Source organism: Vigna unguiculata, unplaced genomic scaffold, assembly GCF_037176805.1.
Source record: "Vigna unguiculata cultivar grain cowpea cultivar isolate G323 ecotype 2 unplaced genomic scaffold, ASM3717680v1 ptg000233l, whole genome shotgun sequence".
NCBI classification, from domain to species: Eukaryota; Viridiplantae; Streptophyta; class Magnoliopsida; order Fabales; family Fabaceae; genus Vigna; species Vigna unguiculata.
This window is the reverse complement of record NW_028196870.1, coordinates 5,432-24,605: the sequence shown is the minus strand read 5'-3', so window position 1 is coordinate 24,605 and position 19,174 is coordinate 5,432. Positions and strand designations below refer to the sequence as shown.

Genomic DNA, 19,174 nt, shown 5'->3' with positions numbered 1-19,174 from the left:
TATTAATAGACTAGGAAGAAAAAAAGAATAACTGAAAAATGAAAAAGTTATTCCTGAAAATATCATTTATTAAATGACCAGAATTAAACGAGGATATATAGCTCACAAACGGAGGACAAAAATTCGTTTATTCGTATCAAGTTTTCGCGGAGCTCATTCAAGACTTACCCGAACTATTACTCAACAGAAATTGAAAGCTTTAGTTTCGGCTCATCGGGATAGAGATAGGAAAAAAAGAGATTTTCGTGGTTTATGGATTAGTCGAATAAATGCAGTAATTCGCGAGAATCAAAAAGTATCTTATATTTATAATAATTTAATGAATAGTCTATACACCAAGCAATTGCTTCTTAATCGTAAAATAGTTGCACAAATTGCTATATTAAAAGAGAATTGTCTTTTTATGATTGCCGATAATATCATAAAAACTTAAAACCCCTTATTTACTGCAGGAAGGTATAGACTAGAAATTTGTTTATTTTGATAGCTTTATCATACGATAAAGCTATCAAAATAAACAACCATGCTTAAAAAATTATTCTTCGTTACCTATTATCTTTTTTATTCCAACAAAAAAATCAAATGGAATTATCCTAATTTTGAACAAAACATCAATCCATGTTTAATTCGAATCTAAATTCAAATTGGATTTCGAATTTTTAATTTCTATTTTTTTTTCTTAAAGGAGTAATTTTAGCAGTCGACTCGCTTTTTTCAAATTGTTTTTCGTTATTAAGAAAAGGTAACGAAGATAAAATACGAGCTTGTTTTATAGCAACAGTAATTAATCGTTGTTGTTTTAAGGTCAATCTATTTACACGTCTAGATAATATTTTTCCTTGTTCACTAATAAATCGACAAATTAAACCCATGTTTTTATAATCAATTCGGTCCCCCGATTGAATCGGGGGCAAACGTCTACGAAAAGATCGCTTGGATTTAATAAAGAGTCGCTTAGGTTTTTCCATAGTTTATTTATTCCTATTCCAAAAATAACATTGATTTAAATAAATATAATTATAATAAAGGATTTGTATTTTTTTTCTTCTTTAGCATATGTTGTTATATAACGACGGGGACATCATTTTCTCAATTCCAATCGACTAGGCGTATTGTGTCGATTCTTGTTAGTAATCTATCTAGAAATACCGCTTTATTCCTTATTTAGACTCTTTTTATCACAACCAGTACCTTCCAAAAGAACACTTACTCGGATATCTTTACCCTTGGACATGACCCTCCTTTGGGTTTTTAATTCACTTATAACTCTTTTCGGATTCGAATCTAAGAATCTAAGAAAAAGATGAAAACAACTAAGATAAGATAAAAAAGAAGAATTCGAAAAATTATGAAAGATTTCGTTCCAATTTAATTGAATCTAGTACAAAAAGAATACAAGGATCTGTAACTATATTTCGTTTCAAATTGCCAGTATTTTCGTTTTTTTAAAGTATTTTTTATGATATTGTTGCCCCAACCTATGGATTTCTGCTTTCACTTTCTTTTTCATAGGAATTGAATTAATAATTCAATTCCATTGAAGCCTGGACCAGATCCCGATCCCGAGTGTCACTCCGAATTTCAATGAGGCCAATTTAATCTTTCGTCTTTATCTTTCCTAAAAAAAAAAAAAAGAAGAGTAGGTTAATTACACATATTTAATATATAATTGGACCTTTCATCTTCTTCACCCCTTCCCGTGTCAATAACTAAAATTAAAAAAAGGGGAATATCAATGCATCTGGAAAAAAACGATTGATCTCTATCAATAGACCCGCCAAAGCCCCGAACCATAAAGTACTTACTACTGGTGCCACGGAAAGATATGTTTTTAGATCTCGCATTTCAAATCCTCCTTTCTTTTTATTATTTAAGTATTTTTTCTCTGTTGATATATATCAACAGAGAAAAATGTGGAAAACAAGACAAAGATTCTTTACAATAACACTATAAACAAATGGAAAAGGGATGTAGCGCAGCTTGGTAGCGCGTTTGTTTTGGGTACAAAATGTCACGGGTTCAAATCCTGTCATCCCTATCCCTAACAATTACTTATTCTATGATATTCCGTATTCTATAATATTCCATATTCTATGAGATGAGCAATAAACCGGGAACCTGTGAAGACGAATTCCAATTGAACATACATACTGAATATCTATATGCAAAATGGATTTGGATCATATAATTTTATGAAAACAAAACGCTCTTAGTTCAGTTCGGCAGAACGCGGGTCTCCAAAACCCGATGTCGTAGGTTCAAATCCTACAGAGCGTGATTCTAGTATTATTCGCCTGATAATTACACTGAAATAATTGAACATTCAAAAGAAAGTCTGAATTTTATCCTTGTCGATTAGGATTAAACTAAATAAATAGGGAATCACAAAAAAAGAGACATTAATGAATCAAAGATCCAACTGATCACCTCGTCGGTATTGTAAATATGCAGTTACAAATAATCCAGCCAAAGTAATAGGAATTAAACCTAACACGATTCCAAATAGAAAAACTTCAATCATTTTTATTTGTTCGAAAAGTAAAAAGAAAGGTAATATAATATCTAGCCTTAAACATAAATCTGTATTGATCATAAATCTCAACGATCGAGAATTGTAAATTGACATAGTAAGGAATTCTAGAATGTCTTATACCAAAATTTACTATTCCTCTCAAAATTACAAATCAAATAAGTCGTATTTTACTAAGACCAATAAATAGAGACGAGGTTATAATTAAAACCGATAGTAAAAAACCGAAATAACTAGTGATAGTGGGCATATAGAAACTAAATGAAATATGTTCGTTCTTTTTATACATATGTTTATAAAGCACTTCCCTAAATTTCCATTTTTGAGAGAAAAAAGAAGATAAAAAATCCTACTTGAAAGATACAATTCAAAATTGGCAATTCCTCAATAAATTCAATTATTAGAGACGAAAAAAAAAAAAAGAAATAGAGTAACATAATTTAGAAATAAATTCCTCATCTGTTACATCTACCCATCCTGTGATTTCAAATCAACATACTTCTTAATCAACTCAGGAATTAAGTAAACTGATCTAATGAAAATATTTAGTATTATTCTATAGATATCCAATAGAATTCTGTTTATATTGGAAAAAGAAAAGAAAAATTATGAATATTCAAACAAAGAATAATAACTCTGTTATTTCATTTTATTTCACTTTGAATTAATGTAGAAGAAAATAGAAAAAAAGATCTTCAACAACCACAAAAAATATATTTATTGATTTGGCAATAATTGAATTATTAAAATAGAAAATCTACTTTATGAATTATCTACTTTATTAATTATTAGAAACCCTTTTCTCATATTCCGATTTTAATGGATCTTTAGTTTCTAATCCAAAACTAATAATTTGAAATGTTAAGAACCTTCCTTTTATACTATTACTCTAAAAATTTAATATAAAAAAAATTTTTATATACCCAAACTTTGCAAAATTTTCTATCGGATTTTTGACTACATAGAGACAATCAATGAAAAAAGAAGAAAAAAATCTAGTACTAAAATTTTACACTGATTGTGAAATTTCATTGCTCTGTTAGAAGAAGGATAGCTATACTGATTCGGTATACTCAAAAGACACCGTTGGTACAAAATGGACGATCTAACAAGGATTCTATTTCAGTAAATTTCGCCTTACTGATCTCGTCTTTTATGGACTCGATCCCCCCCTTTTGACTGTACAAGAATATGTGGAGTTCAAGATGTCTGGAAGCACAGGAGAACGTTCTTTTGCTGATATTATTACCAGTATCCGATACTGGATTATTCATAGCATTACTATACCCTCCCTATTCATTGCAGGTTGGTTATTTGTCAGTACAGGTCTAGCTTACGATGTATTTGGAAGTCCCCGCCCAAACGAGTATTTTACAGAGAACCGACAAGGAATTCCATTAATAACTGGCCGTTTTGATCCTTTGGAACAACTTGATGAATTTAGTAGATCTTTTTAGGAGGCTCCAATGACTATAGATAGGACCTATCCAATTTTTACAGTACGATGGCTAGCTGTTCACGGACTAGCGGTACCCACTGTTTCTTTTTTGGGATCAATATCAGCAATGCAATTCATCCAACGATAAACTTAATTTGAATTATAGAGCTATGACACAATCAAACCCAAATGAACAAAATGTTGAATTGAATCGTACCAGTCTCTACTGGGGGTTATTACTTATTTTTGTACTTGCTGTTTTATTTTCAAATTATTTCTTCAATTAATTAGAATTAATAGAAGAAATAGGAATAGTCAATAATATATATATTAAGAATTCTTTTATCCCATTCGGAAGGATATCATTTCATAATTATCTATGACTGTTTGTTAATGTCTTTAGCATGACTGACTACGTGATTAAATGTGGAGGAAAGTGGGATAAATGGCCGATACTACTGGAAGAATTCCTCTTTGGATAATAGGTACTGTAACTGGTATTACTGTGATCGGTTTAATTGGTATTTTCTTTTATGGTTCATATTCCGGATTGGGCTCATCTCTGTAGTAATCGTATTCTATTTGGGTTTTTGAAATGAAAGTGTAAGAACTGAACAGGGATCCACTCTTTCTTTGACGAATGCAAGTGGATCCCCCTTGAGTTCTTAAGAATTCTAATTTTTTTTCATATAAATGACTACTTCTTCCGATGTTTCAAAAAATTCCATTTCATTCTTTTTTTTTTATTTGTTCACTACATATTATTTTACATATTATTTATATACCATAAAAGATTATCTGGCAGAAAGATTCTAAGTTGGAAAAAAGAGAAACTAAGATATAGGATTTTTCAGGAAGGGATTCAAAAATAGTATTTTATTGATATTTTTAGAATATTTCTATTTCAACACAAACAAGAAGGAATAGGAATCGGACTCTAGGAAAGGACAAAGAAAAAAAAAAAAAAGAAAAAACAAAGAATCCCCCTTAGAGTAACTTTTCGATATTTGAATATATATATATATTTTCTATTATACAGATATTATACAGAATATAATTACAAAAATTATCAAAAAAATTGAGTTATTTTTACGAGTTTAATATGTTGATAAATACGCGGAACTAAAAATTCATTTCGAACAATTGAACCTTCTCAAATTGTTTCTTCTTAAGAACTAAAAAGATTTGTGCTAAAATAATAGATGCCAAGAAGAACAAGAGACCTTGAACACGTAATGGATCTTGAAGTACTATTTCCGCATCCCCCTGACCAAATCCACCGACATTAGGATTACTTGTTAATGGCTGATCAAGTTTGATAGATTCACCTTCTGAAACAAGAAGTTCTGGTCCTGGAGGTATAATATCAATCACTTCACGCTCATCTAATGCATCTACTATAGTGATTTCGTATCCCCCTTTTTCTTTTCGTATGATTTTTTTGACTATACCTGCTGCTGTAGCATTATAAACATTATTATTACTCTTGCTCCCGTCAAGATAAATCTGGCCCCTTCCCCTGTTCCCGCCTACATATATAGGATATTTTAAGAAATGAATATCTCTTTTACTAGCGGGATCCGGGGAAAGAATAGGAAACGTGATTTCATTATATTTCTGACCAGGAACAGGGCCTACTACAAGAATATTTTTTTTTGTAGGGCGATAGTTTTGAAAAGACAGATTGCCTATCTTCTCTTTAATCTCAGGCGAAATACGATCGGGGGGTGCCAATTCAAAACCTTCCGGTAAAATAAGAACAGCCCCCACATTCAAAGTTCCCTTTTTACCATTAGCTAGAACTTGTTTCACTTGCATATCATAAGGAATTCGAACAACTGCTTCAAATACAGTATCAGGAAGTACCGCTTGTGGAACCTCAATATCCACGGGCTTATTAGCTAAATGGCAATTGGCACAGACAATACGACCGGTTGCTTCTCGGGGATTTTCATAACCCTGCTGTGCAAAAATTGGATATGCATTTGAAAAGGGTGCTCGAATTATTATATATATCATGACCGATATAGAAATGGATCGGGTAATCCCTTCCTTTATACAAGAAAAAGCATTTCTAGTTTGCATGGTCTAATCATTGATCCTGAAAATTTCTACAATAAGATTAGGTAGGTCACTCGCATAGTTCCCTATCCAAGGTGGGAACCCCTTTTTTATTTAACTTTTTTTTAAAGAGGGGAAAATGAAAAATTATCTTTTTTAGATAAAAACTTGAAATTCATTGAAGTAAATCGGTTTTTCTGTCAATCATTCATTGAATGATAAATCACTACAAGTGATGGAGATATGCGATTTAAATAACGGAAAATCCAATATTTTAAAATTGTATCTAAAATGACTGGAAAAGTGGACACAAGACCGGATATAATTTGATCATTTTGAGCAAATCCAAAATCTTTATAAACGAAGCCAAAAAGTAGTTCCCACCCATGGGTTGAATGGAATCCTATACATAAATCAGTTAATAAAAGAATAGAAAAAGCTTTTATTGTGTCACTTAAATTATATATAAATTCTCGAACCAAAGAGTTAATAAGAACAAGTTCTTGATTACCAAGAATAGAATAACCGCTTAGAATAAAGAAACAAATTATATTTGTGGAGAAGTGCAAAATCGTATTCATACGATCTTCATTGTGTGTTTTGATTAATTGGATTGTTTCTTTATAAATTCCAGTACGAAGGTTTTGTATATATGTTTTCGGACATTCCTTTAACATGTCATCTAAGAAAAACAGTTCCTCTAATTCTATGAATTTGTTTAGAATACTCTTTTCTTTAATATCATTCAAGAAAATTTCGGATTGACTAGTATTCCACCAATTAATAAACCAAGATTCCAGACTTTTCTTAAATGTGAAAGAGATACACCAGGGCAAAAAGACTATAGATGTAAGATATAGAAGGGGAATGCTTTTTTTTTTTTTCATTTTTCGTCTTTAATGAACTTAACTTCATCTCTTTCGTCAACTCTATATGATAATAACTTTTCTATCAAGTATAAGCTTCATTACAAGTTATAGAGCTTCTAGATAAATTTAGATTGTATTTTATCATTTTTTTTTACTTAAACTTCGGAAGTTAGCCTTTGCCTTCTTTAATTGAGAAAAAAGAATACATAAATCGAATAAGAAATCGAAAGAATTCACAGTCAATTCCAATCCAATGAAGAAAAAAATATTGTTTCGAAAGGATATTAATTGCTAAGATTCGAAGAAAAAAGGATTCTTTTTAGAAATACACCAAGGAGCACTTCGAGTTATGACTATAATATTCAAATTTCGAAATCAAAAAATGTCCCATCTATAAAAATAAAAATTGAAATATTTTGCAAAAAACAGTTTTTTTTCAAAATATTTCAATCGGTACACTAAATAAATAGGACAATTCTGAAACTTTTTGTGCAATTTTATTTCTAGTTAAGTCCAATTTTCATCAATAAAGAAGCGGTACACCTAAAAAAAAAGATAATTCGCCAGCTCTATTTGCAATTTCTAGTGGAGTCAAATTATCTTCAATACGAGTCAAGGGAATAAACCCCTGTTCTATTGTTTCCATATAAACGAGACTCTCATAAGTAAGAGTACGAGTCAAAATACTTCGTTCTTGAACTCCTGTTATTATTCTGATAGATTTAATCTCGTTCATAGGTATTTTGAGAATAATACGACGATTTTTTCCAGGAAATCCCCAACGAAGAAAACATACTTCTTCTTTATTTTTTTTATCGAAGATATCAAAACCACCGCCAATATCCCACAAAATAATCCACCACAAATAAAAACTAATAAAGAGACCCCCAATTCCATAAAAAGCCATCGCGGCCCCTTGTGGAATAAATGGAAAATTACTAATTTCCTGAGAAAAAAGGAAAAGACCCATACCGAGATAACTGGAAATTGCAACCAACAATAACCCCAATGAACCTAAAAAAATGATAAAGGCTGAAAAGATATTGCTTATTTTTCGAGACTCTGTTATAGAATAGATCAGTACTTCTTTTGATCTTTTTTTTAAAATATTCATTACCCCCTCTTTTTCTTTTTAAGAATAATAATTGTGGAATAAAAAACCCCAGAATTTTACTTGTTTCTAAAGTAATTTTCATCAACTGGCGCTACTGAAATGTAAACCTTTAGGGGGAATTCATCCAATTGCTTCCAGCTCTAAAAAAAAGATCTATAATATTTTTCCCTACTTACCGCCGTATCTAAAAAATCTTGTTTTTTTGAACATAAAGAAATAAAGAAGCCATTGCAATTGCCGGAAATACTAGACCCACTAAAGGAACAAAAATGGAAGGAAAGTTTATCATAAATAAGGGTACCTCGATTTACTATTTGTACTATATCTATTTTTATTTTTGTCGATTTTTATTCTTATTTTTATTAAAAAAGACAGTCTATAATCACTAGAATTCCTATATCTTTATACTTAGTATATAGGAATTCTAGTGATTATAGCTAAGCCGATATATATCAGAATATACCCTTTTATGATTCTTAGTATTTTTTTATTATTCTTTTATTTTATTACTTTGATCCTGTATGTTTTGATTTTGTATTTCAATTCCATAATTTCTTTCCTTTTTAGTCAAAGAAAAGAAATTATGGAATTGCAATAACTCAGTTACAACTCCCTTTAAAAGATTACGCGGTACGATTGAATCAATTAAACCCTTATTGAATAAAGATTCAGCTACTTGTGAATCTTCGGGCACTGTCTTATTCAATGTTTGTTCAATTACTCTTTTACCAGCAAATGCAATATAAGCGTTTGGTTCGCCAATAATGATATCCCCCAACATGCCAAAACTAGCTGTCACCCCACCCGTAGTAGGAGATGTAAGTATCGATACATAGAATAATTTTTGAATTGTTTGATAATAATATAAAGCAGAAGAAATTTTAGCCATTTGCATCAAGCTCAAACTTCCTTCTTGCATACGCGCTCCTCCGGACGAACATACGAGAATAAGAGGTAAAAGTTGATTAGTAGCATATTCTACCAAACGGGTGATTTTCTCACCTACTACGGATCCCATGCTACCTCCCATAAACTTAAAATCCATAATACCAATTGCTACAGGAATACCATTTACTTGACCTGTCCCTGTTTGAACAGCCTCAGTTAATCCTGTTTTTCTTTGATAAGAATCAATACGATCTTTATAAGGTTCTTCTTCTGAATGAAATTCAATGAGATCCAGAGAAACCATGTCTTCATCCATAGGATTCCAAGTACCCGAATCAATCGAAAATTCGATTCTATCTGAACTGTCCATTTTCAAATGATATCCACAGTATTCACAAATATTCCTTTTTGATTTCCAAAATTTTTTATAATTTAATTCATAACAATTTTCGCATTCAATCCACAAATGCGTCAATTGTTCACTTTCATGGAGATTCATATAATTTTCTACTAGAGTGGAATCACTATCATTTGTATCATTCGTACTAGTTATTAAACTAAAACTAGAATTCTCACTTTCACTACAATTTCTGACCTTACCTAAAAAGTAACTATAAAAATAACTGTCATTATATTCGACTATATTACCAAAAATGCAACTATCAACACAGATTTGAGAATGAAAATAACTATCAATGCAACTATTAATATAATTGTTCCAACTAAAAGGAGTATCATACATGGAATGATCGTAATCACTCTTAATAACAGTATTCAGATAGCTAGAAAAAACCCTTAGAAAAGAATGATTGTTGTTAATCTCCAAAGTTTTATTTTCAATATCTAAATATATGGAATAACTGTTCTTCTTATTATCCCTAACTAAAAAAGTTTTATCAGATAGGAAATCCTGTATGTTATCGACACCTACTAAATAATCAAAAGAATTATAACTAGAATTATCACGATCATCCCACCTCTGAATTTTTTTATCTATATCAGTTAAAATTTTGGGTTCTTCGCTTAGACTGGTATTCTCAATAGGACCAAGACTCTCCATTGATTTACTTAATTCACACCTGTATTCGAACTTCCTATTAAGTAACTTAGAATTGAACCACCATTTTTCCATAGAGTTTTTTCCTGTATTTCCATAAAAAAAAATGTATAGTCATTGGATGAAAAATCAAATAATAGAAATATTCCATTTTGAATATTCTATCTCATTTATTTACTATCAAAAAAAAGTATATAAATCAAATAACTAGAATTAATAACTGAAAAAAATAAAGAGCGAGTCAATATTAAAAAGAAATAACAATAAAATAAGAAGAAATATGAAATAAAAAAATCACCTCATAGGGGGGAATCTATTTAAAAGTCCAATTACTATATTTAGTTACTCTTTTTTTTCCTATATTCTCTCTTTTATCTCTATACAATTTTTCATTTTTTTTGAAGATTTATGAAAATTTCATGAATTGTCTGACTATATAAAATTGCATTCTATGATTCTATATAAACAACAAGAAATAAAAAAATGAAGTATGAATATAACAAGAGAGCGGGGAGTTTTGTAAATCTATATACAAATAATCTACACCCCCTTTTTGATTTCATTAATTGAATTTCGTTTGTTGATTCGAGCTAAGTTCTATAAAAACACCTGCCTTTTTTGAAATATGCTGAACAGTTCCTGTAGGTTAAGCGCCCCTTGTCAAGGAAATGAAAGAATAACAGGAATATTGAAATAGGTTTAATTCTTTATAGGATCCACTTTCTGAAGATATCTTCCCTCTCTTTGGGGTCGAACATCCCTTAGCAACAATTCGATAAACAGCTCTTTGGGATAGATATAGATACCCCCCCTCCAAACGTACAGGAAATTTTTATCCCCGTACGGCTCGAGAATATCAAAAATTCTATGTATTTCGAAAATTATGATGTAAAATAGAGCAATAAAATCATCAAATCAATTAAACAATGACTGAAGTATTTTTCTTTCGTATTTTCTTTCTGAAAAAAAAAAACTCTTCCTATTTGTACCTCCATAACACTCAATTTGAAAAATTCTCAAAAAACTAAAAAGAAAACCAAGCAGCAGCTATTTCATTTATTGAGTGGTCTCTACTCCTCTTTCTTGCCCGTATTTCGTTTCTTTATCATTCATTTCTTTTTTCTAAAATTTTTGATAATAGAATTGATGATACAATTTGAAAATGGTATTTCCTTAATTCCCTGATTTTTTAGCTTTTCTTTGAATCTTTGGGTTTAGACATTACTCCGGGAATCTTCAATTTTTTAAAAAAATGGGAGCAACATACCTGTTTTTCTCTGAAAGAATCATAAAAAAAGTTAATTCCTGCGGATAAACTTTTTGATAAAAAAGCAATTTTACAAATTTCAACCATTTTTTTTGAACCTGGCTGAAATAAGATCCTTTCTATTTTTATAAAATAAACAGACTTATTAACTTTTTAGAATTTATTAAATTTTAGATACTTGCTCCCGAGAAATGAATAAATTCGAGTTCCATCATGTACTATTTACATCATTAATCCCTTTCCTGTCCCAAAAACAAAAAAAGGGGTCTAGTGGAACAGAACAAATGATGTCAAGTCAAGATCATGTTCGTTTGTAAAATACTAGAAAAAATGGCGGATATCAAAATCCACCCCTAATTTAATCATGTCTTTCAAGCCGCACGTTGCTTTTTACCACATCGTTTCAAACGAAGTTTTACTCTAACATTCCCTTAGCTTAGATCCAGTATGTAATTATCGAATCGTGAATAGTGATTGATTCATTCGCTACATAAGAATCTATCCTTTTTTTTACGTTTCGGTTTTTCTTATATATAATGAAAACCTTTTTAAAAGTAAAGACATAAATGAAAATGAACTTGATATTCTAGCAATATATTTTCTACTCTATTCTATTTTTATAATTTGTAAAGTAGAAAAATGATAATTTTTTTTTTCAAAAAAAGGAGGGTCCCTTTTAATTATGCGATACAATCTGTATTCAAATATGATATACATCCTAAATAGATATGCTCTGGGACGGAAGGATTCGAACCTCCGAATAGCGGGACCAAAACCCGTTGCCTTACCGCTTGGCCACGCCCCATTTTCCATTTTACATTAATAAAGACTATTATTGATATTGGTTGTTCGTCAATTCCAGTTCAAAAATTTCTATAAAAAAAAAATTTTGCGACTAGTATTTTATATGCGTATCTACATATCTATCTATATCTATAAATGGATATAGATAGATAGGATAAAACTAAATTGATTGATCATTACATACAATTCAATTAAGATATTATATAGAAGGAAGTATGATTTCTTCAATTTTTTTGATTTCAGAATAAAAAATATTTTGAAACTGGAAAAGTTCAAATAAAAGAAGGATTCTCGAGATTCTTATCTTATTTGATTCATTTTTTTACTTTTATTCATAACTCTTTATTTTCCTTTTTATTGTATTATGTATATAATGCAATAAAATTGAAAATTAGAATGAAAAAAAAAAAACAAAAATAACTTTTATTTTTTTTAAAGAACAAAATGTTTGTTATGCTTAATATCTTTAGTTGGATCTGTATTTGTATTCACTCCGTCCTTTATTCCAGTAGTTTTTTTTTGGAGAAATTGCCCGAAGCCTACGCTTTCTTGAATCCAATTGTGGATATTATGCCAGTAATACCCGTACTATTTTTTCTTTTAGCTTTTGTTTGGCAAGCTGCTGTAAGTTTTCGATGATATTTTTAATTTGAATAATGTCGTAAAAAAATTCAGAATTTTTCAGAAAACTAAAACTCGAACATTTTAACAATTTATAAGATCAGATAAGTCTTACAGTGTGACTTCTGGATTCCAATATTGAAATTTTTCAATATATAGGAAAAAAAGGGACCTTCTCATCATTTACGTTTTTTGAATTGAAAAAACCTAATCCGATTATTCGATTGGAACCCCTCACCAATCGAATACCTAGATTACAGAAAAAAAGGATTTTTGGTCAAAAGAATTATTGATAATTTGTAATAAAATAATCTACTCTTACTATCAATTCATTTTCGAAACTCATATATATATATCTCCTCATATCCTAAAAAAACTTCATTTTTTAGAAACTTAGTATCTTAGTATTAAAAGAAACAAAATATGTTGTAATATAAGAGAATCTATTCTCTTTCTTTGTCGTTTTTTAATTATCTTGGAGATTTCATAATGCTTACTCTAAAACTTTTTGTTTATACGGTAGTGATCTTTTTCGTTTCTCTTTTCATCTTCGGATTCCTATCTAACGATCCAGGACGTAATCCAGGACGTGAAGAATAGAATAAGAAAAAAGTGGATTCTGTGTTTTCTTGCTTGTGCGGAATTTTGAAATATTTTTAGGATTTTCTCTATTTTAACATCTTTAACTAGTAAATAAAAAAAACAAGTTCAAAAAAAAATACCAAATTATCAACGGAAAGAGAGGGATTCGAACCCTCGGTACAAGAATTTGTACAACGGATTAGCAATCCGACGCTATAGTCCACTCAGCCATCTCTCCCCAATTGAAAAAAAAAAGAATTACTTTGTTTATGTTATATCACATAAACAAGAAGAACAAAAAGGGAGCTTAAAAAAAAAAGAGACTTGCTTTTTTTTTATTCTTTTTTATCTTATCTATCTTTTTTTTATTATTCTATATATTTTAGTTTTCTTTTTTTCTTTTTATACAGCCAATGAGCCCGGCCAGTACCTAGTCGGGCTCTTTTTCTTTTATTCCCATGAATATTGAAGAAAAATTCTTTATTTGAATATATTTTATTCGAAAAAAAAATATTTGTAAAAATATTTGTAATTAAAAAAAAAATAAGAGATACGGATAGATTCCTATGAGATAAAACCAAAATAAGATAATATAAAAATGTTCTCTTTTCTTACTCCCTCTCTTTTTTCTGGTAACGTAAATTGTATATATATATAACCTTCAGCAAAATAAAAAAATGAAAATTATCCCGTTTTTCAAATTTCATTAGAAGATTCTCTAATGAAACATGTCAATACTCGACTTATTAGAATATTATGCCTCCCATTTCTTTATTTTGTCTGATTGCTTTGTTCAACAAAAGATACAATAATGATATTGTAGCGGGTATAGTTTAGTGGTAAAAGTGCGATTCGTTTCAAGGACCCCCCAAAAGTTAAGGGATCCCCCATTTGATTCATATGCCGATCAAAAACTTTATTTTTTACTTAAAGGGACTCCTTTATACCCCTCGATGAATTATTTGCGGTATAATATACATTATTGTAATTTGTATACAAGAAGAATCAAATCGAATTTGACAAATTGAGTTTTAAAATTATGAAACATAAGTTTTTGGAATTGGATCTATAATCCGAATTTTTTGAGTATTACTAAAGGATCTATGGAGAGAAATATACAAAGTTTCTTTCTAATCGTAACTAAATCTTCCATTTTTTTGCATAGTAAAAATTGAAGCAAAATAGCTATTAAACGATTCTTTTAGTTTACTAGAGACATCGACATTTTTTTAGCTCGACGGAAATTTTCTTCTTTTCCTAAAGATTTTCTGAAATAGAAATAGAGAACGAAGTAACTAGAAAAAAAACATAGATTGTTAGAATATTGCTCTTCTAGAGGGATCATCTAAAAAGCAAGATATTTGAAACCTATTCATACAAAAAGGCTGACATAGATGTTATGGGTCAATTTTTTTTATTGTCCATCTCTTCATTCCGTAAAGGAGCCGAATGAAACAAAAGTTTCACGTTCAGTTTTGAATTAGAGACGTTAAATCAAAATGATGAATCAACGTCGACTATAACCCTTAGCCTTCCAAGCTAACGATGCGGGTTCGATTCCCGCTACCCGCTTCTATTTTATTCTATTTAAATCTATCTTTTTTCTTCGAGAATGAATCTAGAATTCTTAAAGAATTTGTCAATTCTTCATTTTCATTTCTTAATTTAGTTTTAGTTATATATATTCAATTATATTCAATTGATTTTTCTTTTTTATTTTTTTTTTCTTTTATTCTAAATATTTGATTTATTTTATTTTTATAATTTCTAGAATTCTTTATATTTGTTTGATTCTTTAATCTTTTTAATAAGGTTTAGTTAAAAAGGTTAAAGAATCAAATATAAAATAGAAGCGTCCATTGTCTAATGGATAGGACAGAGGTCTTCTAAACCTTAGGTATAGGTTCAAATCCTATTGGACGCAAGTTGTTTGCATATCTAATTTCAACCTTGTCCTTCTATTTTTTTTGATTTATTACATTTTGATTCGAATTCATTATATATAATATTCAAATGAAATAAAAACATATTAAAAGATACTAATTATAAAAATTGGAAAATTGAATTACAAAATTATTTAATGATTCATCAATTTTTTTCTACTTGTTCCTGGAATAAAAAGAGTTCCATCTGTTCTTTAATAGCGTCCTTTAAAAGGGCTTCTGCTTCCCCAGTGAATGTCTTGGTAGAAGATATGATTTCTTTGAATTGAGGTTTATTCGTCTTTAAGTAAGCACGTAACTCAACAAGAAATTTCCTTACCTGTCCAATTTCTAATGAATCAAGATAACCATTCGTTCCGGTATAAATAGTTACTATCTGTTCTTCCACAGTAAGAGGAGCTGATTGGGATTGTTTAAGCAACTCGCGCAATCGTTGACCTCTTGCTAATTGATTTTGAGTAGCTTTATCTAGATCAGAAGCGAATTGTGCAAAAGCTTCTAATTCTGCGAATTGTGCTAATTCCAATTTTAATTTACCAGCTACTTGTTTCATGGCTTTGATTTGAGCCGCCGATCCAACTCTGGAAACTGAAATACCAACATTAATAGCGGGTCTTATTCCAGCATTGAATAGATCGGCCGATAAGAATATTTGGCCATCTGTAATGGAAATTACATTCGTAGGAATATAAGCTGAAACATCTCCCGATTGAGTTTCAACTATTGGTAAAGCAGTCATACTTCCTTCGCCTAACTGAGAACTTAATTTAGCGGCTCTTTCCAAAAGACGCGAATGTAAATAAAAAACATCCCCTGGATAAGCTTCGCGACCTGGTGGTCTTCGTAATAGAAGAGACATTTGCCGATAAGCCTGTGCTTGTTTGGAGAGATCGTCATAAATGATTAAAGTGTGACGTTCACGGTACATAAAATATTCAGCCAGAGCTGCTCCTGTATAAGGCGCGAGGTATTGTAATGTAGCTGGAGAATCCGCTGTTTCAGCTACTACAATAGTGTATTCCATTGCTCCTCTTTCTTGTAAGGTAGTCACCACTTGAGCCACAGAAGATGCTTTTTGACCAACAGCTACATAAACACATATTACATTTTGTCCCTGTTGATTGAGAATTGTATCTGTGGCTACTGCTGTTTTACCTGTTTGTCTATCTCCAATAATTAATTCTCGCTGGCCCCGTCCTATGGGGATCATCGAATCAATAGCAATAAGTCCTGTTTGGAGAGGCTCATATACCGAACGTCTTGAAATAATACCGGGAGCGGGAGATTCTATTAATCGAGATTCCGAAGCTGAAATTTCTCCTCGACCGTCAATTGGTTTAGCCAGGGCATTTATAACACGACTCAAATAAGCTTCACTTACAGGTATCTGAGCAATTCTTCCTGTTGCTTTTACTGAACTTCCCTCTTGTATCAGCAAACCATCACCCATTAATACAACACCAACATTTTTTGATTCCAAATTCAAAGCAATGCCTATAGTACCTTCTTCAAATTCCACCAATTCACCCGCCATTACTTCATCAAGACCATAAATACGAGCAATACCATCGCCTACTTGAAGTACGGTACCAGTATTTACAATTTTTACTTCTGTATTATATTGCTCAATGCGTTCACGGATAATTTTACTAATTTCATCTGCACGAATGGTTACCATGAAAATATCTTAAATTTATTTTTTATAAGAAAAAAATGATGCCTATACTCTATTGTATAATAGAAAGCCTAATCAGTTATTTTTTTATTTCATCATCCCAAACATGCCAATATTAGCACTAACAGTACGTAAATGTAACTCGTTGTTCAAGCAACTATTTAGAGTTCCTAGAGCTCCCTGTAAGGCTTGTTGTAAAACCCGCTGTCGAACTTGATTAATAACTCTTTGTTGTTCAAAATCAATAGCTTCGTTTTTGTAATTTTCTAATTGTTCCAAAGTCGTATAAATTGAATTAATTAAATTCAATTTTTCTCGTTTGATCTCAGAATAGCCATTCACCCGAAACAGATCTGCTTCTGTTTCAACTTTCCTTAAGCGGGCCTGGGCTTTTTCGAGCTGTTCAATGGCGTTTTCCTGTAATTCTTCTGAGTTTCGAATAGTTCTCCAGATTTTCTGTTTTCGATTATCTAATAAATCACGTAATGAAAGTAGACTCTCTTTCCATCCATTTCAAAATGTCTATGATCTCTTCCCGAACCAAACATGAATCTTTCGATTCATTTGGCTCTCACACTCAATTACTTATCGGAAATTTACCAATTTTTTATGTAATGAGCCTATCCTCTCTTCTCTATTCAAAGTGAAAACAATTACCAATATAAGACTAGAATATTCGGAGGACTCTTTTGACCAAACAAATATATGTCAACAAAGTTGTTTTTTTATTCAAATCCAAAGACTTCTTTTGAATTTATACATAGGTCATCCATCGATTACGCATCGTACAAAGGGGAGGTTTAAATTCACCCGTTTTTTATTTCTCGCCATAAATAGGATTCAAGCCATTTTTTTTATCGACATGAGTGTTTTATATCGAAAAAAAATCGAATAATTTTTTTGAAACCGTTTCCTTTCTGTATTAATATAGCGGTAGAAAGAGTACTACACTGCGTATAGACTTCAAACTCTTTTTAACCATGGTAATAGTCCAAAATTTTTGGTAAATAGAGAATCAAAGTGGATTACCAATAAAGCGCGAAATGCTATGGTTCTTTAAGATTTTTCTTAATTTATTCAAAAAAGAAAATGAATTCAGAAGTAATTCGCGGGATTCTGCACATTTTCTTAATTCTAACTAAACTAAAAAGTGCAGTTTGGTTAAATCCAATTTATTCTTTGAAATAAACAACTCGCACACACTCCCTTTCCAAAAAAAACCAGTAGACCTAACACTACACTAAGATTTATTGGATTTGTTGCTAAAATATCGGTATTAAACACGAAACTTCCGGCGGATGGCCAGGAGCCCAAACAAAGGAAAGAATCGGTTATATTTTTCATATGATCTCATCTCCTCTTATGAATAGACTAATTATCTTTCTAATATTCCTATTAGATAGATAATATAATAATCTAATTGGAATATATAATTATAGAATTTGATATAATTTGGATTGGTCAATCAATTGGAAGATTCCCTAAAAGAATGATACTTCTTAGAATTAGATACCAGTTCTTTTATCAATTGCAAAATCTATCTAGTTTGAACACTTTCAAAAAATTATCTTAAAAGAAATAAAATAAAAGAGGGGTTCATTGGACTAAACAAAAAGAAGAAAGAGGGTGAATAAGTATGTGAATACCTTTCAATTAGTCCTTCTCCTGTGTTCTTATCCGAACAGATAAAGAATTGTAGGAGTGAATTATTAATATAATTCGAAAAAGGAAGTCCACATATGTATTTTTATCTTTTTAGGATTAAACAAAAGGATTAGCAAATAAAAGTGCTAATGCTACAACCAGCCCGTAAATTGTTAAAGCTTCCATAAAAGCCAGACTAAGTAATAAAGTACCCCGTATTTTTCCCTCTGCCTCTGGTTGTCGTGCAATCCCCTCTACAGCTTGCCCTGCGGCAGTGCCTTGACCAACCCCAGGTCCAATAGAAGCAAGCCCTACGGCCAATCCAGCAGCAATAACAGAAGCGGCAGAAATAATTGGATTCATGAGAATTTCCTCGTAACCTACATATAAAAGAAAGAAATAGTTAATGATATAATCGACTAATAAATTCTGACTTCATTTTTCAATTACCAAGACTTTTTCAGTTAAAGTAATTAATAAAAATAAGAATTAAAAATTGAAAATAATAGTTATTAAACGAATTACTTCGAGATTTCTTTTTTCGTCTCGAACTACATAGTTTTGGGGGTGAATCTGTATAATCTTTGTTCTTCTCTTACCTTAATTTTGGAATCATTCTTTGAATTCTTCGTTTTTTTATACAATTTCTTTAGTTTTTTAATTTTCAATTCACAATTAGAG

General features: G+C 30.6%; 3 non-coding genes across 3 annotated transcripts; all 3 read left to right on the top strand.

Moving 5' to 3' along the window:
• Positions 1–1,964: 1,964 nt before the first annotated feature.
• Positions 1,965–2,038, top strand: TRNAP-UGG (transfer RNA proline (anticodon UGG)). The gene has a single exon. It is a non-coding gene; the product is annotated as a tRNA-Pro (tRNA).
• Positions 2,039–2,203: 165 nt separating this feature from the next.
• Positions 2,204–2,277, top strand: TRNAW-CCA (transfer RNA tryptophan (anticodon CCA)). The gene has a single exon. It is a non-coding gene; the product is annotated as a tRNA-Trp (tRNA).
• Positions 2,278–15,083: 12,806 nt separating this feature from the next.
• On the top strand, positions 15,084–15,155 carry TRNAR-UCU (transfer RNA arginine (anticodon UCU)). The gene has a single exon. It is a non-coding gene; the product is annotated as a tRNA-Arg (tRNA).
• The last annotated feature ends 4,019 nt before the right edge of the window (positions 15,156–19,174 follow it).